This window comes from Nycticebus coucang, chromosome 21, assembly GCF_027406575.1.
Source record: "Nycticebus coucang isolate mNycCou1 chromosome 21, mNycCou1.pri, whole genome shotgun sequence".
Classification (NCBI taxonomy): domain Eukaryota; kingdom Metazoa; phylum Chordata; class Mammalia; order Primates; family Lorisidae; genus Nycticebus; species Nycticebus coucang.
Window position 1 is genome coordinate 11,998,866 of NC_069800.1, and position 25,011 is coordinate 12,023,876.

Genomic DNA, 25,011 nt, shown 5'->3' on the forward strand with positions numbered 1-25,011 from the left:
AGCAAGCCACCAGCAGCCAGGGGACGGGTGTGGAGCAGGCTCCTCCCCGAAGGTACCCGCCCTGCTGACCTGCTGACACCGGCGTGTTGGACTTCAGCCTCCTGAATTGCGAGATATTCCATTTCTATGTGGGAGGCCATCTCCCGTGTGCAGTGCTGTTACACAGCCTGTCCAATTAATACCCAGCATCCAAAAGTCCTTTGCTTTATAATTCATAAGAAGTTCTCCATTGAAATTTTTCAGGAAAAATGCAAATTCCAAGACTCATAGAAGTCACGATTAAAGCCTTTTTGTGTATTTTAAGCAGTAAAATTTCACTCCTTTTTGTTAAAATAATCAAACAGAACCATCCTGGGCCCAGCTGCCTTCTATAAGACATTCTGCACCGAGGAAGACAGATACAGGAATGGGGACTTGGAACGGGACAAACAGGAGAGGGACGGAAGTGAAGCTGGGAGCAGCAGCCTGGAAGTGAAGCAGGGAACACTGCTTGCCTGTCCTCCATGGCCACACGGGGGAGGAGGCTGGGCTGAATTCCAGGCCATGGGCTGACTGTGACGTGGCCTTGACCAGGGCAATTTGTAGAAAAGGGCAAAAGGGAAGAAAAACCAAATCAAGTGTCCAGAGCACCACTGAGTTTTAACTGTGGGTGGTGTGGTGTGTTATTGAAATCCTGAGAAGCCACTTCCATTTCCATTGGTAAGTTCATTTAAACTTGCTTTATCCCCACCTTACCCAAGTCCAGGCACGTCCCTGCTGGCCCAGAAGTGAGCTGGTTAAAAGTTAGCTGGACTCTCACCTGCTCTCTTGTTCCAGGAAAACGTGTGGGGTTCTTTTGGTTTTTGTGTTTTGTTTTTTGGTCTGTTTTTCTGATTTCAGCCTCCCCGCCTCCTCTCTGCTCAATTTCCTTTTAGAGGGAAAACCATTTCAGAGCTTTGCTGATTTTACCCATGAAGACTCCACCAATAAATTCCTAACTCAAAAGATTAAAGACATCTATGTACAACATGCAAAAAGAAAAAGTCTTACTTACATCAGAGCCCTAGTGTTTGTATAGCTTAACCAAACAGAGCATAAGGTCTGAAAGACATGGACTAACACAGGCATTTTTTGTTTTCTAAAACGAGCCCCAATTACTCAAAAAATGTTGCCTGCTTTGTTGGTTTTAAATGCTTTTATCTCTTTCTGATTTATGGCAGTCCCTTGTCCAGAAATAGATCTCGTCTTACCCACCTGCAGGCAGGTGTATCCCTTCGAGAGCTGGGCTTCATCCATCACCTGCACCTAGTGGGAGCCAGGAGCACTTGACATCTTTTTTCTCCGTGACCCATTAGTAGGTCTGCCTCTTTACAAACATTCACTGCTACATGACAGTCACAGAGAGAAGAAAAAAGGAAATTTGGTGTGAGATGAGCAAGATCTGAATTCAGAGGATCATTTTTTTTTTTTTAATTCTGAGAAAAATTGTGTGACTTTGGACAAGTTACTGGATCTCTTATTTAAAAAATCATCTGTAAAAGGTGAATACATTACATTAAAAAGCTGGCTACTTTATATAATGCCAACTTAACACTTATGTAATGATTCTGACTTTTTGTCATATTCTCCATTATTTACATTTTAAAATACTTCTTTCAAATTCTTCAACCCCGAAGCTATTATGAATTTTATTAAATAAATAAGTAAATGCACAACTAAATTTTGTTTAAAAGGTGATGATGGCGAATGTTTTAACCCCGGGAGGCGTAACTGAATACATCACTAGATTCCTGTCTTCTCATAAAAAATAAAGATGGCTTTTTTATAATTTTGCTGGTTTCCTTTAAAATCAGGGAATAATCTGCAGTGTTTTACATAAAATTTAAATGCTTTATAAACATGCAAACCTAAAATATAATGAAATATCATGTAGGGAAGTAGTAGTATGCAGGCTTTGGTTGAGAACGAAAGCAGCAAAATGCTGTAAAGATTTTGTTCATTATCTGATGCCAAAGAGACTTTGGGATGTCCTGTGGAAATTACAAGAGAAGGTGGGTGGTGTCTTCTGCTTGACAGAGTCAGATTTAGCTATTCTCCAGGTGAGTGTTCTGAAGGTTGAGCACAATCAGCAAGATTGCCCAAGGAAAGTCGTTTTTGGCATCATCAAGTTTGAGGGACAGAATACCAGACTTGGCAAAGGTGACTGACTTCAACAACCGCCCCTGACAATTCTGTGTTTTCAGGTCATGATATTCACTGCTCTAGAATTGTCAACTTTGAGCATGTTTTCTGCAAATGGGGGCCCTCTCCAGGAACTCTACTCTTTATTCATATTATTATAGACATAGAAAACTGCACATAGGAACCTTCTCTTGCTCCGTCCAGGAGGCAACAGCAACAGGTCTGGGAGAAGACAGGTGGGTTGGACGCTCCCATCTTTCAATAAGTTCAGAATCAGTGGGAGTTGAGGTTGTGCTATGTCCTGTTCAAGCCTTTCTGAATGAGCAAACTCCTGGGGCGTGCCTCCCTGCAGATGGCATCTGAGCTGCAGATTCTGCTGTGGATTAGATTTTGCACGATCCCTGCAGAGCAGGGTTGGGAATTTTTTGAGTTGCTTTCTGTCTGTGCCTTTGGGCAGCTCTCGTCTGGACCTGAATGTTAGAGAAATCCTTTATGAGGAGACAGACATCCTTGGGACTTTATGTGTGGTTGCCCCTGTCAGATGCCATCATAAGGGGAGAATGGTTACTAAGTGCTGTGCAGTCTTGGCTGAGCCCAGGGACGGCCTTCTAGGCAAGGGATTAAGCTTGGGGCTTGACTGACAGGCTGGTGTGGAAACTCCATCTGGACTCTCAGAGATGTCCTTCAAGACCTTGACATTTTTGTGATTGGAACTGAAAAACAGATCTTGGTGGGGCAGAGGTTCCACCGTCACTGTAAAGCTAAGCTGGGTAAGAAATAGATATCAGAGGTCCTCAAACTCTTTGACCTCAAGCTTCTTTACATTTTTTAAAAACATTGAAATTTCCAGAGGCCTTTATTTATGTGGGCTGAGTCTACTGATACTGACATCTCAGGACTTCAAAATGAGAAATATAAAAGTATTTACTAATTCATTTTGAAATAACAACAAGCCCATTAAAGTTTAATGCGAATAGTATATTTTAAATAAAATAACCTTTTTTTTTTTTTAGAACAAAAACAATAGGGAGAAGGGTGATTTTTTTACATTTCTGCAGATCTCTTTATCATCTCGCTTATGAATGCGAATTAGATTCTCATGTCTGCATCCACAGTCAACCTGCTGTGTTATTTTGGTTGAAGGATATGAATTAAAGTTAGCCTTATACAGCTTGTTGTGGGACAAGAAAGGGTTTTTGAGGTAGCCTTTTCAAATCACTGTGAGGATTCTTTTTTGATGCCACACCAAAGCCCAATAAATGGTAGTTTCTTAGAGGTGAATTAAAATAGAATTCTAAAAAACTTGCCATATTTTTATGCTTATAAATTTCCCAGTGAAGTTATTAAAAAGGCAGTTATTTTGTTGCAAATATTATTATTATTATTTTTGCAGTTTTTGGCCAGGGCCGGGTTTGAACCCGCCACCTCTGGTATATGGGGCCGGCACCCTACTCCTTTGAGCCACAGGTGCCACCCAAATTTTTGTTGTTGTTGTTTGTTTTGTAGTTTTTGGCTGGGGCTGGGCTTTAACCCACCACCTCCGGCATAGGGGGTCAGCACCCTACTCCTTTGAGCCACAGGCGCCGCCCTCATTGCAATTATTTTTAAAAAAGTGAATCCTCTTTTCTGTATCAGAGTGTTTAAACTAGGCTTTACTAGGTACAGCACAAGCCTTCCCAGACTCCGATCCCGTATTCCAGAATCCTCCGAGATCTGTGTCTCCCTCTGCTACACATTCACTAACTGTTTCCAATAGGTGGGAGCCATGTACCACAAAAATCCTCTCAACTCTGGCACAGCTCTCTCTCTGTCCCTCTGTCAGAGTCAGAGGCAGACAAAGGCCGTTCCAAACTTAAATTCTGTTAAGTGCTTTATTGACTAACACAAGATGTGAGTCAGGCAGGAAAGCCTTGTCATCTCATTTCCCCAATAGTTTGTACAAGGGCCAAGGTTTTCCAGCCCTGACCCAGCAACTTCACCGTTTTATGAAGTAACACCTGAGTTCTGAGCGAATGTATTGGTGCTGGGTAGAGACAGAGTGAAGAATCATGTAAAATAAAACATTTGGCTGGGCAATAAGGGAACATACGAATATTGCTCAGAAGACATTGAAGGTAAATATGGTTATACAGCAGACACAGTGGCTGAATGTGAGCTTTCTTTGTGTGCGAGGCAGCTGTCCGTGAGCACCTGCCGGGCTGCGTTTGCCCAGACCCTGCTTCACACAATGGCGATGGCGCCACGCACTCCTCCCCTGGCTTCACATCTCATCTCCTCCTGTCTTTGGACTATCGTTTCCTCCTTTGCAACCGTGTGCAGACCTGTGTGTCTGCTGTGGCTTTGTGCTCAACTACCACCCCTACTATTGAGATTTGTCATGAAGCTAAAGGAAAAGAGATTCATGAACAGGCTGGCACCCCGCCTCCCAACGTGGGTGCCCATTCCATACGTCCTTGTGCCATGGAAAGTGAGGGAACCTCAGCCCCCCGAGGGTCCTGTTGGCTGGATTTCACTGCCCCGTCTGCATGGGAAGCTGCACATAGAGCCACTGCTCTAGAGGTTTTGGCAAATGGTTTCCTCGTTCTTTTCCCACCTCAAGTATCACTTTAGCCAAAGCGCTTTTTGCAATGGTCTTGAGCAATATGAATATCAGGCTGTCTTTCTTTTTATGAAGATTCTGGAAACCTTACCTCAATTTTCATCGTGGAACTGTTGCTGTTTTCGTTGGTTTGGGTTGTTTCTAGGAAACAGGTCTGTCTGTTCATGCGGTTTTAGCTCATGGGGCGCTTGCATACACTGCTCTGTAGACGGTTTTCCTGCTCAAGAAGCCTTCTGAAAATGAATAATGGAGCTGATCAGCTGTCTGCTGCCACTGAATTATTGCTATATGCAAGAGACACATTTACCCTAAATTGCAATGAAGACAAATCTGTTTAAGTTCAGGCCAAGAGATTGATTTAAGGTTTTTTTTATCATTGAATTATAGAGCCTTAGTGCTTCTTTGCTTGATACTTTAAACTTGGAGAGGTCACTTTGCCGGTGAAAATCCCTGGGGGAAGGGAATACATTCAGCATGGATGGGGCCAGGTACAGAGACAGAGGCTTGACTTTGGAGGCTGCACTGCCCGTACATCATGTGCTTGGCCCATCTGGCCACCATTGCTTGAGAAATGGCTTTTATTGGTAATTAATACCTCTTCTGCAACAGGTATTTCCGGAAAAACAACTATCATTGAGCAATGGAGGCTGGCCTCAATCTGAAAGGCTGTTTATGCTGTGAAAAGCCAACGTGTCAATAGCAGTGTCCCAAGAGAGCGGCAATCAATAATCCTCCAACCGATGGCCAGTCTTCATCAGAGAGTGAGGCCGGGGCTGACTGGTGCTGGAGAGATGCTTCTGTGGTTAGCTTTGTAGGGAGTGTGGGGTGGTTCCCATCTCAACTCCTGGTATGTGGTTGTCATCTAAGGAAGCATCACTTGTTCGTGAACAATGTGTTTAGAGAGTCTATGGCCGGAACTCCTGATCCAACCTCTACTGGTGAGAGGAGCTCAAAGAAGGGTTCTAGGAGGAGGTAACTCCCAAGCCCAGTCCTGAAGAATTCACGTCAGTCATCACAGTAGACATGGCCTTGTATTTAGTGTTCCTAAAACCAAACCCCAAAACAAGGATTTGAGGGCAAGGAGTTTGTCAGGGGTGGGGAAAAGAGACGGGGAAGCGTTTGCCGTTATCAAGTTACCGCCATGGCTAACCGGGCTCAGTCCTGCTGGGGCCCTTTGGGGAGTGGGAGAGCTGCCAAGACATGCCTCTGAGTTGTTCCCCAAAGGGGAGGAAGGAGGGGTGTTTATCTGCCTCCTCCCATCAGTCACCAGCTGAGATAATTCCCAAGGTGCTGATTCCCAGGAACTCAGGCTGCCCTGAAGACTTGAGTCTTGCAGGTACCTGGAGCTGGGTGGCATCACACAAACATGCAGAAATGGCCACTTGGTGGCATCTCCAGGAGGGGCTGGTGGTTGAGTCCTATGAACCATTCTGGGCAGCTGCCCAGAGACCCCTGGCTCAGGGAGGTGAGCCTGCTAAGATGGCATCCCTGAGGGTGGGGCGAACCTGGTGTGCACAGTACAGCTCTGCCCACCGCCTCCTGAAGGCTCTCTTCTGCTGAAAGTTTGCTGGGGCCTCTGGGCAAAGTCAGTCACTGATCTATGATTGGACTCAGTGAGAACTCAGCTCCAGTATTTTTTTAGCTTCTCCGGGTCAGCACATCTGCATCTGCCTCGTGATACATCTGTCAAATTCATGGAAAAGGATGGGAGGTTTAGGAGTAACGGGAACAGGGGCAGGGTCTTCTGGTCTAGAGCTCAGCAGCCCCTGGCTTCGGACTGGCTCAGCTCCGTTTGGTACTCTGGCCTCACAGAGCTCCCACTCACTGGGTCTGCCCTCAGCTGCCAGTGAAAGTCCAGCGTGGGGCTTTCAAGCCCGCTGTTCCCTCCCCTGCAACTTCTGCTCGGGGTCACTCCATAATGGTGCTGGCTTCTTGCCTCCACCCAAGAGCTTGCTCCTCAGGGAGGCCTCCTGGGACCTGCTGACCTCAGAGAACCTGGAACCCCCGTCTCTCTGCCCTCGTGGGCTTCCCTGTCCCTGTAGTGGGTGTCAGCCTCTAACGTCACGTGTTCACGTGTTCACAGTTTGTCTCCACTTCGCAGGGCCCTCACCTTGTCTGCCTTCCATCCCACCACCTGTGATACATTGCTGAATTAATGAATGGACGACTAATTGCTTGGATGAGTGAGTGAATAAAAGCACAGTGCCAGCCTCAGAGAAGGCTCAGTGAAACAGCTTTTTATCTCATCGGACTAACAGGGGGAAGAGCCCATCGTGAACTGTAGCAGACACTTCTCCCCTGGTCTTGGACTTTTTCTTCCTATAGGTAACTGCCCACCTTTATCTGGTTCCTTTCCTGAGCTGTCCAGGCAAAGATTTCCCTCCCTGTTGCTATTTTCTTCTCCCCACTTCATCTTTGTTCTGGTGTCCAGGGCTCCCTCCCTGCAGTAAGCTGTCAAGATGAGAAACGTTCTGGCTGTGATGATTGATGCCAAGTAACGACTCACAATGATTGTTTTGTGCCCATGTTTATTTAGTAGGCTTAAATTTCATTTAATCCTGAGGAAAGGTCCTGGATGCCGACTGGAGCTCTACAGATCTGAAAAGGGCCTGCAGGCCTGCTGTACTTCTAATAAGCACAGAGATGGTGGATTCTTACTGACTTGGGTGGACCCACCCACTGGGCCCGGTTCCTTACCCTTTTAAGAGTTGATAAAACTAACTTCCCCTCAGTTCACCCCTTGCTGGCACCAGCAAGCTTTTCTTTATAAACAGCCTCCTGTCCACTTGCAGATAAGCAAACCCAGCTGATCCACTGTGACCTGTGGTGGATCAGCCAAGAGAAGTGTGGTCCCTTGCTTGAAAAAAGGCAGATGAAGCCAGGTGCAGTGGCTTACACCTGTAATCCCAGTGACTTGGGAGGCTGGGGCAGGAGGATTGTTTGAGAGGAGTTGGAGACCAGCCTAGACAAACATATCAAGACCCTGGATGTACAGAAAATTAAAAAAAAAAAATTGCCTGGGTGTGGTGGTGTGTCCCCACTGCCCAAGAGACTGAGGCAGGAGATCACTTGACCAGAAGTCTGAGATTTGCATTGAGCTCTGATTGCACCAGGGCTTTTTATCCTGAGAGACAGAGCAAGACCTCATCTCTTAAAAAACAACGAGGCAGATGAGGAAGTTGGCGCCTGCCAGACACCATATTTACATAACCATAATGCCTCCAACTCCAGGTGACAATGTACATGGCGTAGCAGGGGAGGTGGAGGCCGTGTCCAGTGGAAAGAGTGTGCTCAGGCCCAAGGAGGTGGGCCCAGGCTGAGTGAGCACTGGGGAGCTGAGTTACTGTGGGCTGTGCTGATACATCTCACAGGAGATGTCAGACAGTGGTGCAAAATGTCTTTATTCCTAAATGCTGACAACTAATTCAAGTTTTAAAAGTCATGTACAGTTTGAAAGCAAGTCAGAAGGCCTCCAGCTTCTGACCTTGGAAAGCCTGCCCCGTATCCTCTCTCTGCGCTTTCTTTGTTATTTCCTTTTCTTTTTGGCCAAAAAAGAAATGTTCTTTTAGAAAATGTAGAAAATACAGATAGACAAAAATAGAATAAATAAAAATCCCCCATAAATCTGCCAATACCAAAACCATTCTAATCATCTTAGAGGATACTGTTTCACTCTTCTTTCAGGGTATAGACACACATCTCTTGCTGTGAAACTGTCTAATGGGGGCCAGAGACGGACATTCATGATAGAAGAAACTGCCCTATGCTGTGTACTATGGGAGCAGGGAAAGGTGAGGAGGGTGTGGAAGGAAGGACCAGCTGCAGAGGTGAAGAGAAGGGGGCAGGTAAGAAGTCCTATATATGGGAGTGAAGATGGTGTGGATGGGATGGACCCAGCAGAGACGAGCCCCTGGACTCTGCCCCTGCCGCTCACCTGCACTCTGTGTCATGGGCTCCGCGGGGCTCCATTGGCCCTGGAAGTGGGGGCAGCGAGGGTGTCTGAAGACCAAAAGAGCCCCTTGTGTGATAGGACCAGGGTTCCAGCTCCAACCCCACAGGACCAGGCAAGCATCCATGATGCCTTCAAACACCATGAAATATCAAATTAGTTATTTATTTAATTTTATTTTTTTTATTTCAAAACATTAAGAGGGTACAATGGTTTTGATTACATAGATTGCTTTGGTAGTGTTTGGGTGGGAGTTATAAGTGTGCCCATCACCCAGATAGCGTTCACTGTACCTCTTAGGTAGGTTTTCACCCACCCCGCCCTCCACCCTCCCTGCTGCTTGAGTTCCACTGAGTTCTACTTCCCTCTGTGCTCATCAGTTAGTTCCAATTTGATAGCTAGTACGTGTGGTATTTGTTTTCCACTCTTGCAATGCTTAGGAAAATGGTCTCCAGTTCCATTCAAACTGTTGCAAAAGACATTAATTCATCCTTTTAATGGCTGAGTAGTACTTCCTGGTATAGATATACCACATTCTGTTAATCTACTTATGGATGGATGAACACTTCATTTGATTCCACATCTTTGCAATTATGAATTGTGCTACAATATACATTGAAGGGCTGGTGACTTTTTGATAAAATGACTTCTTTTCCTTTGGTAGATGCCCAGTAGTAAGATTGCTGGATCAAATGGTAGGTCTACTTTTGTTCTTTCAGGAATCTCCATACTGTGTTCCATAGAGGTTGTACCAATTTACAGTCTCACCAACAGTGTATGAGCATTCCTTTCCGTCTACATCCCTGTCAGCATCTATTGTTTTTAATAAGCCCAAGACTCAGTCAGGAAGAAACAGAGCTCTTGTACATACCAATAATGAGCAGTGACATTGAAGTGGTGACAAAATCTTCCAACAAAAAAGCCCCAGGCCATGTGGGTTCACAGCTGAATTTTACCAGACCTGATAAGAAGCGCTGATATCTATGCTGCAGAAGTTATTCTACTACACATTGAGAAGGAGGGAATCCGTCCTACTATAAATCATTCTACAAAGTAAGTGTCACCTTGATACCAAAGCCAGGAAAAGACACAACGAAAGGAAAAGAAAAGAAAACTGTAGATCAATACACCTTATGAATATAAATGCAAAAATCCTCAATAAATTACTAGCAAACTGAATTCAACATCACATGAGAAAAATAATGCCCCAGAACCAAAGTGGGCTTCATCCCAGGGATGCAAGGATGGTTCAACATGCATAAATCAATCAATGTGATTCACACATAAATAGAAGTGAAAACAAGACATATGGATCATCTCAATAAATGTGGGAAAGCATTGGACAAAATTCAGCACCATTTCATGATTAAAAAAAACCCTGAACAAACTAGACATGGAAGAAACGTATCTCAAAATTATAGAAGCTGTATGCCATAGTACCACACCCAACATTAGACTGAATGGGGAAAAGTTGAAAGCATTCCAACTAAGAACCAGAAAAGAAAAATGTGCCCACAGTCACCACTTCTATTCAAAACAGTGCTGGAAATCCCAGCCACCAAGACAATAATACTGAGGGCATCCAGACTGAGAAAGAGGAGGTCAGACTATTGCTCTTGGCTGATGATATGAACTTGTATCTATAAAAACCTAAAGATTCCACCAAGAGTGTCCTGGAATTGGTGAATAAATTCAGAAAAGTCTCAGGTTATAAAACCAATGTACACAAATCAGCTATAGAGAAAATAAAATACCTAAGAATGTCCTTAGCCAAGGAAGTGAAAGTTCTCTACAAAGACAGCTATGGAACACGGAGGAAAGAAATTGCAGACAACATGAACAGATGGAAAACCGTATCATGTGCATGGATTAGTAGACTCAACTTTGTTAAAATGTCCATAGTACCCCAAATGTTTTACAGATTCAATGCCATACTTCATCAAAATAAGAAGGTCATATTTCACAGATTTGGAAAAAGAAAAAATAATTCCTTGCTTCATTTGGAATTGAATTAATTTTAAAACCATTCACACCCCTACACTGCTGAATTTGCATGTTGTCTGACTCAGCTTGGGGATGGTGTAGGATGGACACATTTCAGGGCAAGAAGAGCTTTCAAGTCAAGTATTGTGATTGTCTCCGTTCTCTACCCACATAATAGGAAAAACTATCATTTACTGCACAACCGCCTTCTGTTAAATACAGTGATAGAATGGAAATTCTGCCAGTTGTATATATAAGTGTTTATTTATTTATTTTTAGAAATGGAGTCTCACTCACTCTGTCACCCAGGCTGGAATGCAGTGGCATAATCATAGCTGCTCACTGTAGCCTCCAACTCCTGGGGTCAAGCCAACCTCCTGCCTCAGTCTCCAGAGTAGTCAGGACTACAAGTATGTGCCATCATGCTAGGCTAATTTTTTAAAAAGACATTTGTAGAATTGGTGTTTCACTTTTCTGCCCAGTCTGACCTTGAACTCCTGGCTTCAGGGATCCTCCCAGCTTGGCCTCCCAGAGTTCTGGGATTGCAGGCATGAGACTTGTACCTGACCTATTGGATTTCATTGTACAAGAGAAGGAGAAGATAGACTTCCAGGACACTATACAGAAGAAAAGAAATGAGCTAACAAGATAGGAGAAACCTGGCTGCCATGGAAGGGGTTGGCTGTGGGAATCAGTGGCCCCAGACCAGGTAGGCTAATGGAGGATATTTTAATTCTCTCTAATGTCTCTCTAAATGGCAGTCTCATTCTGTCACCGTGGGTAGAGTGCTGTAGCATCATCATAGCTCACAACGACCTCCAACTCCTGGTGGGTTCAAGTAATTCTCCTGCCTCAGCATCAAGAGCAGCTGGGATTACAGGTGCCCACCACGATGTCTGGCTAGTTTTTTCTATTTTTAGTAGAGATGGGGTCTCTTGCTCAGACTGGTCTCCAGCTCAAGGAGTCCACCAGCCTTGGCCTCCCAGAGTGCTACAATTTTAGGCCTGAACCACCGCACCCGGCTGTTAAGGAGTATTTTAAAGAGCTTGGTTCTGGGCACACTATGACCCCTATACATGATGCTCAGATAGGCACTGAAGTCCAGTTCATTGTCAAGTGCCCTACATCAGCCATGTCTGTGCATGATGCCCAGGTGTGCACTGAAGTCCAGTTCATTGTCAAGTGCCCTACATCAGCCAGGTCTGTGCATGATGCCCAGGTGTGCACTGAAGTCCAGTTCATTGTCAAGTGCCCTACATCAGCCAGGTCTGTGCATGATGTCCAGGTGTGCACTGAAGTCCAGTTCATTGTCAAGTGCCTTACATCAGCCATGTCTGTGCATGATGCCCAGGTGTGCACTGAAGTCCAGTTCATTGTCAAGTGCCCTACATCAGCCAGGTCTGTGCATGATGCCCAGGTGTACACTGAAGTCCAGTTCATTGTCAAGTGCCCTACATCAGCCAGGTCTGTGCATGATGCCCAGGTGTGCACTGAAGTCCAGTTCATTGTCAAGTGCTCTACATCAGCCAGGTACAGAAGTAGCATTGATGTGGCACAATAAGGGGGGAATTTGGAAACAAACAGGAGGCGTTGGAGCTGGAGACTGGAGACAGGTTCCCTTCCGAACATGAGTTCTTTAGGGATGTGTAAAAATATCAGCAGGGCCTTAGACTTCTCTGGTGTGTGGGATAAAGGTTTACAGTGGTCCCTAGGTATCCTTGGGGAACTGGTTCTAGGACCTCCCTTGGATACCAAAATCCATGCATGCTCGAGTCCCGGATAAGAAATGGCATAATATTTTCATGGAACCCATGGACATCCTCCTCTTGTTTTAAATCATCTCTAGCTTACTTACAATACCTAATACAATGTAAATGCTATGTAAATGGTTGTTATACTATATTGTTTAGGCAATAATGACAAGGAAAAATGTCTGTACGTGTTCATTGTTGATGCAGCCATACACTTTGTAAAAATATTTTTGAGTCTTTTACATGTGGTTATCCAGTTCTCCCAACACCATTTATTGAATAGGGATTCTTTTCCCCAGTGTATGTTCTTGTTTGGTTTATCAGGTAGCTGTAAGATGTTGGTTTCATCTCATCTATTTGGTTCCAAATGTCAACGTCTCTATTTTTTGAGCCAATACCATGCTGTTTTGATCACTATGACCTTGTCGTATGGCCCCTCACCACTTACAACGATTGATTCAAGATATATGAAATATTTAAATTTAAGGCATGAAACAATAAAAATCCTTGAAGAAAGTGTGGGGAAAACACATGAGGCTATCATCTTGGGGAACTATTTTATGCCACATCCATGGCAATTGCAACAACAAAAATGAACACATAGGATTTACTTAAACTGAAAAGCTTCTGTATAGCTAAGAAAACAGCAATCAAAGCAAATAGGCAACCTTCAGAATGGGGAAAGATATTTTCATATTATGAATCAGACAAAAACTTGGTAACTAGGATCTACAGAGAACGCAAATTAATCAACAAAAAAGATCCAACAATCCCCTATATCACTGGGCAAGAGGCATGAATAGAACCTTCTCTAAAGAAGACAGAGAAATGGCTGCCAAACATATGAAAAAATGCTCATCATCTGTAATCATCAGAGAAATGCAAATCAAAACCACCCTGAGATATCACCTAACTGCAGTGAGAATGGCCCACATCACAAAGCTGCAGATGCTGGCGTGGATGTGGAGAGAAGGAAACCCTTTTACACTGCTGGTGGGACTGCAAACTAATATAGCCCTTTTGGAAGAAGTATGGAGAATCCTCAAAGAACTCAAAGTAGACCTCCCATTTGATCCTGTAATCCCATTACTAGGCATCTGCCCAGAAGAAAAAAAATGCTTTTATCATAAGAACTAGATGGTTTATCTCAGCTCAATTTCCAACTGCCAATTGTGGAGACAACCTAAATACCCACCAACCCAGGAATGGATTAACCAGCTGTGATGTATACCATGGAATACTATTCATCCATTAAAAGACATGGAGACTTCACATCTTTTGTATTAACCTGGACTGGGGTGGAACTCATTGTTCTTAGCAAAGCATCACGAGAATGGAGAAGCAAGAATCCAATGCACTCAATTCTAATATGAAGGCAACAGATGAGCTAATACAAGGGCTTGGGGAGGGGAAAGAGGGAGCAGGGAGAGGGGAGGACAGAGAGGGATGTGGGTCACAGTGTAGGTCACACCTCTTGAGGGAGAGACACAATTATAAGAGGGACTTTACCTAACAAATGCAAGCAGTGTCACCAAATTCTTTGCATCCTCGATGAATCCCAAACAATAAGAAAAAATAAAAATATTTTTGATCTGAGGTTGATTGAATCCATGGATGCAGAACCCCTAGATGTGCGTAGCTGACTGTAATGTGATTCAAGGAGGTGGGACAGTGACACGTGCTGACGTCAGACCTGGTGATCTCTCTATACAGCGGGTAGGTGGCAGCAGCAGCAGCAGTGTGTGGCAGACATTCTAGGACGAGACACTCAGTTAAAAGTCAGACATGTTCCTTGATATTGAAGCCCATATTCCCTCTTCATTCAACTTGGTGTTATTAGTGCAGGTGAAACAGAGGTGCCGAGAAACTCAAATGTACACAAAACCAATGGAAAGTCAGCCTTGATTATTCAGGCTGGTGGTTTAAGACTGGCCTTGCACTCGTGAAGCAGCGGGACTAGTCGCCTCTTTCAAAGCTCCAGTCCGAGAGCACCTGGTTTTGTGCATGAGTGAGTGGTGGACGTCGGTCTGGACAGGGCATGGTGTGGTGGCTCTCCCCAGGGGGGTTTGCATAAGTTAAAGGAGAGCACGGGCCCTGACAACACATAAATGAATTTGTTTCATACATACAAATGTAGAGGGTGCTAGAAAATGGTACATTTATGCAAATGGTACATTTTAAGAAAGGAGAAAACTGTATTAAAATTATAATACTTTGCAATTACAAGAGATACAAGATACAGTATACAAAATAACAATGTTTTTTTTTTTATTGTTGGGGATTCATTGAGGGTACAGTAAGCCAGGTTACACTGGTTGCATTTGTTAGTTAAAGTCCCTCTTGCAATCTGGGGGCAAGACAAAATAACAATGTTATCCATATATATTGTAATTGTAGACGTTTTTTCCTTTCTTAAAATGTGTATATATATTTTGGGGCACCCTCTGTATATTATATCATGAATATCACAAAACATACACCAATTTTTGTTTTATTTTATGTTATTGATTTATTGTTTCAGGGATGGGGGTCTCACTGGGTTGCCCAGACTGGAGTACAGTGGTGCAATCACAGCTCAGAGCAGCCTCAAGCTCCTGGCTCCAGTGATCCTCCCACCTCCATCTCCCAAGTCCCTGAGATTGCAGGTGTGAGTCATCACTCCTGGCTTAATACATTTTATTTTTAAAATAATGAGATAAAGAGGGAGACAAGATGGCGGACTGAAGCCAGCTTTCAACAGAGGCTCCCGTCCAGAAGGAGAGTTAAGGGACAGGAATTTAGTAAGTATCCTGGTGGACTTGAGCCTCACCAAGAGAGAAGGTTGAAGAACGCACATCAACACCGCTGAGGCAAGTTGTGATCACAAGGACGCAAACAAAAGGTACAAAATCCACCACCAAGCGGACGGGAGTCCCCCTCCCCCATGAGACCGGCTCAAGAGCCCCACAATTAAACAAGCGGGCAGAAATTAAAGGCCCTCCCACTACACTCCACGGGAGAGACCTTCTAAAAACTAGACCTACCTCCCCTACTGGGGTGTCGTGGCGTTCTCCTGCCAGGCATAAAACTGAATAAAACTTTGGGAATCCTTCGCTGGCAACCCTCCCGGCGCTCCCCTCCCGCCCACTGAGGTCTGGAGGCCTGTCCCCCAGGAGTTTGGATCCTTGGGTGATTTCTCAAGGGGAGTGGACAGTCCCCGAGTTGCGACTGGTCAGCATTGACTCTGAGGTGCGCAAGTGAGGAGAGGGCACCGGGCTGACGGGGAGTCACGCCTCGCGGCACTTCCCTGTGGTGCAGTGCAGCAACCCTCCCCGGGCAACATTACGGGGCACAAGACTGAATAAGACTCTAGCCTCCCCGCTGAGAGCTGAGAGCCCCTACTCTCACTCGGGGTCTGAGGGCCTATCCCCCAGGAGTTCGGATCCTTGGGTGATTTCTCGAGGGGAGTGCACAGTGCCTGAGCTGCGTCAGGTCAGCGCTGACTCTGGGACACGTGAGCGAGGAGAGGGCACTCTGCTGAGGGGAAATCAAGCCTTGGCAGCACTTCCCTGCGGTGCGGTGCAGGAGCCCTCCCCGGGCTGTAGTGTTGCGTAAAACTGAATGAAACTCTAGCTTCCCCCCCCACTCCCATTCGGGGTCTGGGGGCGCATCCCCCAAGAGTTCTGATTCTTGGGGGATCTCTTGAGGGGTGTGGACCCAGCACAAACTGCGGCCGCTCAGTGCTGACTCTGGGGGCGGGACAGAGGAGAAAAGGGTCGCCTGAGTGCCCACACCAGAGCAGCAGTTCCCTGGAGGTAGATCAACAGCTGTTTTTTCTTTAACGGCAGAACACTCACTTCTGGATATTCTGAGGCCACACCCCCTGTCTCCATGGGCAACCAGAGGAGGCCACCAGTGAGCAGGGGATTTCCTGACACTGCTCACAAACCCGGGAAGCTTCCAGGGCAGGGCCGACCCAGAGAGGTGTTCGGACACAAATCTCCAGCAGCAAAGACGTTTGAACTCAAAACAGCCCGTCTTCTGTAGGCGATTTCGACAGGAACAGAGACAGAACCCCGCAAAGTTGTCTGTTCTGTTCTGTTCTGTTAGCAGCATCCATCAGGGACGGGGCTAAGCCTGAGTGAACACCTCCTTCCCATCACCTGCATCAAACACTCAAAGATGTCAGGCCCCATCTCCTCCTGCTAGATAGTGGCAGTCTGCGGGGGCCTGGCAGACTTCCTTGTGATTCAGGCAGGTGCAAACCCCTGGAGTGTCTATTCACTGCAGGCAACTGGGTTAGCCATCTGCAGAGATACCAGTGACTGGGTCCGACGGAGGGGCAAATTGGGGAAGGAGACGTCAACCTTCCCAGACTGCTGTTTGCTGGGTGGCTCCTCCTGACTCCACGCTGCACTGGGGTGAGCCATGTCAGAGGAGTCACCAGGCCCCTGTGATCCAGTTCCCAGAGACCTCTTGAAATCTCCCACCTGAGACAAGTGCCGATTGAGACAGTTGATTTGGACCTTTTGAACCGGGCTAATAGACTGAGGACTTTTCAGGCGGTGCCCTGGGTGTGCGATTGTAGGAAGGTTTGATTCTTCTTTTCCAACTGGGGCCAGAGGTGGGTGGGCGGGGTGACTTAATTGCTGATTTTTCCACACAGCTGAGACTTCAAGCCAGAGTAGAAGTTGCAATAGGATTGAACAGAAACCAGCTGAAAACAAGACAGAACCACTTTGCTCCACCACACCAGACAGGGCCCCAGTTTCTCAGGCCACAACACTGTACGGGCCCTCGATAAAACCCCAGGGGAAAAACCAAAGGGAGTAAAATAACCATGGGGCAGAATCAGCGGAAAAACTCTGGTAACATGAATAACCAGAATAGATCAACCCCCCCAAGAAAAGATACAGCAGATGTGATTGAAGATCCCATTCATAAACAACTGGCTGAGATGTCAGAAATCGAATTCAGAATTTGGATTGCAGACAAGATTAATAAAATGGAATTAGGAATTCGAGGAGAAATTCAAAAATTGTCTCAAGAATTTAACGAATTTAAAGACAAAACCACCAAAGACTTAGACACACTGAAGCAAGAACTTACAGCCCTCAAAGATATGAAAAATACAGTAGAATCCCTCAGTAACAGAATGGAGCAAGCAGAAGAAAGGATTTCTGACATTGAAGATAAAGTCTTCGAACGCTCCCAATCTCTCAAAGAGGAAGAGAAATGGAGAGCAAAAACGGATCACTCACTCAGAGACCTCTCAGATAATTCGAAAAAAAGCAACATAAGAATTATAGGAATTTCTGAGAACGATGAAGTGGCCTCCGAGGGCACAGAGGCCCTTCTGCATGAAATTATGAAAGAAAATTTTCCAGACATGCCTAGAGAATCTGAAATTCAGATAGCAGACAGCTTCAGAACCCCAGCATGATTCAACCCCAATAAGTCATCCCCCCATATCATAATTAGCTTCACTAAAGTTAACATGAAAGAGAAGATTCTCAAAGCAGCCCGGCGAAAGAAAACTATTTCGTACAAAGGAAAGAATATTAGAATAACTGCAGATCTGTCTGCTGAAACTTTTCAAGCCTGAAGAGGCTGGTCATCAACTTTTAATCTCCTAAAGCAAAAAAACTTTCAACCCAGGATCTTGTATCCAGCTAAACTGAGTTTCATCTATGATGGAGAAATTAAATATTTCAATGACATTCATATGTTGAAAAAATTTGCCATAAGTAAACCAGCTCTTCAGGATGTTCTCAGACCTATCCTCCACAATGACCAACCCAATCCTATACCACAAATGTAAACTCACTCAGAAACTTCGGATCAAACTCCAACTTCCACACTGGCGAAAGGATTAAAAATGTCCACTGGACCTTTGAAAAACTCGATACCCAAAATTCCACCAGACTTATCAATACTCTCCATCAATGTGAATGGCTTAAACTGTCCTCTAAAGAGGCATAGGTTAGCTGACTGGATACAAAAACTCAAGCCAGGTATTTGTTGCATACAAGAGTCACATCTCAACTTAAAAGACAAATACAGACTCAGGGTGAAAGGATGGTCATCCATATTTCAGGCAAATGGTAATCAGAAAAAAGCAGGTGTTGCAATTTTATTTGCAGATACAGTAGGCTTTAAACCATCAAAAGTAAGGAAGGACAAGAATGGTCACTTCATATTTGTTAAGGGTAATACTCAATATGATGAGATCTCAATTATTAATATCTATGCACCCAACCAGAATGCACCTCAATTTATAAGAGAAACTCTAACAGACATGAGTAACTTGATTTCCTCCAGCTCCATAATTGTCGGAGATTTCAACACTCCCTTGGCAGTGTTGGATCGATCCTCCAGAAAGAAACTGAGCAAAGAGATCTTAGATTTAAACCTAACCATCCAATATTTAGATTTAGCAGACATCTACAGAACATTTCATCCCAAAAAAACTGAATACACATACTTCTCATCAGCCCACGGAACTTACTCCAAAATTGACCACATTTTAGGTCACAAGTCTAACCTCAGTAAATTTAAAGGAATAGAAATTATTCCATGCATCTTCTCGGACCATCATGGAATAAAACTTGAATTGAGTAACAACAGGAATCTGCATACCCATACAAAAACATGGAAGTTAAATAACCTTATGCTGAATGATAGCTGGGTCAGAGATGAGATTAAGAAAGAAATCGCCAATTTTTTGGAACAAAACGACAATGAAGACACAAACTATCAGAACCTCTGGGACACTGCAAAGGCAGTTCTACGAGGGAAATTTATAGCACTGCAAGCCTTCCTCAAGAGAACGGAAAGAGAGGAAGTTAACAACTTAATGGTGTCGGAAGCCATATAAGGTACAGCTTGGCCTTACTTCCTTTTTAAGTAAAAAAACAGTTTTATCTTTTCCCGGTAACTTTACCTGGCAACTAGCCAACCAATCACCTTATGCTCCATCTTACTTACTCTAGCCAATCCCCAGTTAACAACTCCTCTGAACCTCCCAACAAGACCCACCCACCTTCCCTGTAATGCTTATAAGGCACAAGTTTTTTCAATAAAGTTGGAGACTTGATCAGAAAACTGTCTTGTCTCCCTTTCTCGCACCCCTTGTTTGTTTTTCTCCTTTAGGTGGTTCCTGCGGCCCCCCGTTGCTGTCCCGTGGGTCGGGACATCCTGGCGCCCAACGAGGGGTGATCGGGACCCCCTGGAGGAGAACGCTTGCCTACGGAAGCCCCGGCCGGGCACCCTTCGGAGCTGCAGTGAGGACCCGCGTGCACTCCCCATTCAGATCGCCTCGGTTCACCCGCCGTGAGACGGATCAGAAGAGAAGGTAGGCAAACGATAACTTACAAGATTTCAAACATTTCACCCCTTTGTCTTGGCTGTTATTATTGGCTCTCCCGGATCTAATTCACTTACCAAGCTCACAGGGCCAAAGCGGGGAAGGACGAGAGGTACCCGTTTCGGCAGTGAGAACTCCAAAACACTTGGACTAGTTTTTCTGCCTAACACTCTCTAACAAACTCTGAGCTTGCTACGTCTTACACGGTCGTCCACCTCAAGGGCACTCCCAGGGATGCTGCCTCCCAAAGGCTAAGCCTGAGGGCGGTAGGCAGCTGTCCTGCCTGAGAGGGTCCGAGCAGGCGGATTATACCTGCTGACCTATGACACGCGAGCAGAGATCATAAGGCACAGGGAGAGTGGTCACAGAGAAACTTAAGTTCCGAGTCGACTGGAGACTTGCGTGAACCGAGATCCTGAGAGAGCCATCCAGCCAACATAATGGGGAATTTGCTTAGTACACATGAAATGTTCCTTGACGGGGATCAAGGGATCACTCAGAGTGCGAGGAGTAAGGGTTAAAAGAAAGGACCTTAAAGAATTTTTTAATTTTATTCATGAAACCTGCCCCTGGTTCCCTTTAGAGGGAACAATCAGCCAAAAATGCTGGGAACGAGTAGGAGATGCCTTGCAGGACTTTTACCACACCTTTGGTCCTGACAAAGTCCCAGTTACAGCCTTTTCCTACTGGAATTTAATTCACGACATGTTAAAAGTTCATTCACCAGCTCCTGACATTCGAGATGTCATCAAGGTAGGAGAAGAAGTCCTTAAAGAGGCTTCTTGCCCTCCTTCCACCTGCCCCTCTGTCACGGTAGAAATTCCTGACAACGCCCCAGTTTCCCCTAAACCCCTGAACAGCCCCGACAATGCTCTTAAAACTCCAAAAACTATATGGGGCACCTTGTGACTGTAAGGGAGGAACAACTACAATAATACCCACCTCCCATACTAGCCAAGTTGATTGCAGCGGCAAAACCGCCTATTTAACTTTCACATCACAGATAGGAGGAGGACATAAGCAAAACTGGCAATGTGTTAATGCACCCAAAATAATACTCCCAATTCAAAACGAACCAGGACCTTGTCCCACGGAGTGCGAAATAACCAATCAAATGCACTCTATGTGCTACAATAGTGTCCAACAGTGCACCCACACAAACGGCAACACATATCTAACAGCCATTTTACAAAGAACTTATTCTGGCTCCTTTGGAGGTGAGCTTGATTCTACTCATAACCTGGGACACTCCAAATATGCCCAAGCCTCCTGCTTAGGCACTATTGGCAAAAATGTTTCCTGGCCACTAAAACCACCAATTCACACATCTGATGGCGGTGGGCCATCAGATAGGGTAAGAGAAGATGTGGTCCAAAAACAAATTGAAAAAATAATTAAAGAAAAATATACTCCCCTACAATACCACCCCTTAGCTTTACCTAAATCTCGAGACATAGATCTCGACGTCCAAACCTCTGATATTTTAGAAGCCACTTTCAAAGCTTTAAATAATTCCAACCCAACCCTCACGGAAAACTGCTGGCTATGTCTAACTCTTGGCACACCTATGCCCCTAGCCCTACTAACAAACACCTCCACTTCACATCTATACAACTCACATCTAAACTGTAGCGACAGTCTACCTTTTAGAGTCCAACCTATAGAATTTATACAAACCCCTTGTATATACAAACCTCCCCAGAACAATAATTATGATGTAGACTTAGGAAGCATCATCTTCACAAACTGCTCCTCCATTTCTAACATCACCTCACACCGGTGTCCCCCTCCTGGACATGTTTTTGTATGCGGAGGAAATTTGGCCTACACGGCCCTACCAGGTAACTGGACAGGCTATTGCATAACCGCCCAACTACTCCCTGATATCTCTATTATACTAGGAGATCAACCTGTTCCTCTCCCCAGTCTTGATTATATAGCTGGACATCCACGCTCTAAAAGAGCTATTCAACTTATCCCACTAATAGCAGGACTAGGCATCACTACAGCAGTAGCCATGGGAGTTACTGGAACAGGAATATCTATACATTCCTACCACAAACTGTCTCATCAACTAATAGAGGATGTCTCAGCTCTTTCTGAAACAATTCACGATCTTCAAGATCAAATAGACTCCCTAGCAGAAGTAGTCCTACAAAACCGTAGAGGCTTAGATCTCCTCACGGCAGAGCAGGGAGGTATCTGTTTGGCTTTACAGGAAAAATGCTGCTTCTACGCCAACAAGTCAGGCATTGTTTGAGACAAGATAAAAAACCTGCAAGACCAGCTCGAAGAAAGAAGAAAGGAACTTTGTGATAACCCCCTTTGGTCAGGACTCAATGGACTTCTTCCTTATCTCCTCCCACTCCTAGGCCCCCTATTAGGTTTTCTATTAGTCCTTTCCTTTGGCCCCTGGCTATTCAAAAAGGTCACCACTTTCATTAAACAACAAATAGACTCTGCCCTAGCAAAACCAATTCAAATTCACTACCATCGCCTGGCTCTGTCTGACCAAGAAACCGACTCTTATGGCTTCCCCTCATAATGAGGGCAGTGTATAGATCAGAGGTACACTTACCCATTCCTAATAAAAGGAAAAAAGGGTATGGGCACCGAGTTGAGTGCACAGCAAGGCATTGCAAGAGAAGGTCCCACAATCCTTCGACCTCCCGATCCCAAGGAGAGTCAAATGAAGGATCAGACCCCCTCTAATTTTTCTCTGAGAGCAAACCTGGCTTGCATAGAGGTTGGTATCAAAAATTTCGCTTACCTCTCCTCTCCAAAAGATACCGCAAATAACAAATGTGGATCTGGGAAATCCACGAGAGGAGCCAGGTCACTACTCCCTCTCTCGGTTAATGCCCACCTCCTTAAAACAAAAAGGGAGGAGATGTCGGAAGCCATATAAGGTACAGCTTGGCCTTACTTCCTTTTTAAGTAAAAAAACAGTTTTACCTTTTCCCGGTAACTTTACCTGGCAACTAGCCAACCAATCACCTTATGCCCCATCTTACTTACTCTAGCCAATCCCCAGTTAACAACTCCTCTGAACCTCCCAACAAGACCCACCCACCTTCCCCGTAATGCTTATAAGGCACAAGTTTTTTCAATAAAGTTGGAGACTTGATCAGAAAACTGTCTTGTCTCCCTTTCTCGCACCCCTTGTTTGTTTTTCTCCTTTAGGTGGTTCCTGCGGCCCCCCGTTGCTGTCCCACAGGTCGGGACATAATGGGACATCTCACGCAACTGGAAAAGGAAGAACATTCCAACCCCAAACCCAGTAGAAGAAAAGAAATAACGAAAATTAGAGCAGAATTAAATGAAATTGAAAACAAAAGAATAATACAACAGATCAATAAATAAAAAAGCTGGTTTTTTGAAAAGGTCAATAAAATAGATAAACCTCTGGCCAACCTAATCAGGAAAATAAGAGTAAAATCTCTAATATCATCAATCAGAAACAACAAAGACGAAATAACCACAGACTCATCAGAAATCCAAAAAATCCTTAATGAATATTACAAGAAACTTTATTCTCAGAAATATGAAAATCTGAAGGAAATAGACCGATACTTGGAAGCATGCCACCTTCCAAGACTTAACCAGAATCAAGTGGAAATGTTGAACAGACCCATATCAAGTTCAGAAATAGCATCAACTATACAAAACCTCCCTAAAAAGAAAAGCCCGGGACCAGATGGTTTCACGTCAGAATTCTACCAAACCTTTAAAGAGGAATTAGTACCCATATTACTCAGCCTGTTCCAAAATGTAGAAAAAGAAGGAAGACTACCCAACACGTTCTATGAAGCAAACATCACCCTGATCCCCAAACCAGGAAAAGACCCAACAAGAAAAGAAAATTATAGACCAATATCACTAATGAATATAGATGCAAAAATATTCAACAAGATCCTAACAAACAGAATCCAGCAACACATCAAACAAATTATACATCATGACCAAGTTGGTTTTATCCCAGGGTCTCAAGGCTGGTTCAATATACGTAAATCTATAAATGTAATTCAGCACATAAACAAATTAAAAAACAAAGACCATATAATTCTCCCAATTGATGCAGAAAAAGCTTTTGATAATATCCAGCATCCCTTCATGATCAGAACACTCAAGAAAATTGGTCTAGAAGGGACTTTTCTTAAACTGATAGAGGCTATCTACAGCAAACCCACAGCCAATATCATATTGAATGGAGTTAAATTGGAATCATTTCCACTCAGATCAGGAACCAGACAAGGCTGCCCATTGTCTCCATTGCTTTTCAACATTGTAATGGAAGTTTTAGCCACCTCAATGAGGGAAGAAAAGGCGATCAAGGGTATCCATATAGGGTCAGAAGAGATCAAACTCTCGCTCTTCGCAGATGATATGATTGTGTATCTGGAAAACACTAGGGACTCTACTACAAAACTCCTAGAAGTGATCAAGGAATACAGCAGCGTCTCAGGTTACAAAATCAACATTCATAAATCGGTAGCCTTTATATACACCAACAACAGTCAAATTGAAAAAGCAGTTAAGGACTCTATCCCATTCACAGTAGTGCCAAAGAAGATGAAATATTTGGGAATTTACCTAACAAAAGACGTGAAAGATCTATATAAAGAGAACTATGAAACTCTAAGAAAAGGAATAGCTGAAAATGTTAACAAATGGAAAAACATACCATGCTCATGGCTGGGAAGAATCAACATTATCAAAATGTCCATACTACCCAAAGCAATATATAATTTCAACGCACTCCCTATTAAAGCTCCACTGTCATATTTTAAAGATCTTGAAAAAACATTACTTCGTTTTATATGGAATCAGAAAAAACCTCGAATAGCCAAGACATTACTCAGAAATAAAAACAAAACAGGAGGAATCATACTACCAGACCTCAGACTATACTACAAATCGATAGTGATCAAAACAGCATGGTATTGGCACAAAAACAGAGAAGTAGCTATCTGGAACAGAATAGAGAACCAAGAGATAAACCCAGGTACTTACCGCTATTTGATGTTTGACAAGCCAATTAAAAACATTCAGTGGGGAAAAGATTCCCTATTTAACAAATGGTGCTGGGTGAACTGGCTGGTAACCTGCAGAAGACTGAAATTGGACCCACACCTTTCACCATTAACTAAGATAGACTCTCATTGGATTAAAGATTTAAACTTAAGACATGAAACTATAAAAATACTAGAGGAGAATGCAGGGA

General features: G+C 44.3%; 1 long non-coding RNA gene across 3 annotated transcripts in view; it reads left to right on the forward strand.

The window, feature by feature from the left end:
* The first annotated feature begins 533 nt into the window (after window positions 1-533).
* Window positions 534-25,011, forward strand: part of LOC128573713 (uncharacterized) — a 28,760-nt gene continuing 4,282 nt past the window's right edge. For 2 of the 3 annotated variants that reach the window (XR_008376520.1, XR_008376521.1), the window contains exons 1-4: window positions 534-699; window positions 5,369-5,697; window positions 6,861-7,084; window positions 8,444-15,087. This is a non-coding gene — a long non-coding RNA (uncharacterized LOC128573713). Of the gene's footprint in view, window positions 700-5,368; window positions 5,732-6,860; window positions 7,085-8,443; window positions 15,088-25,011 lie in introns of all 3 variants that reach the window. The other variant, XR_008376522.1, reaches the window with a different exon arrangement.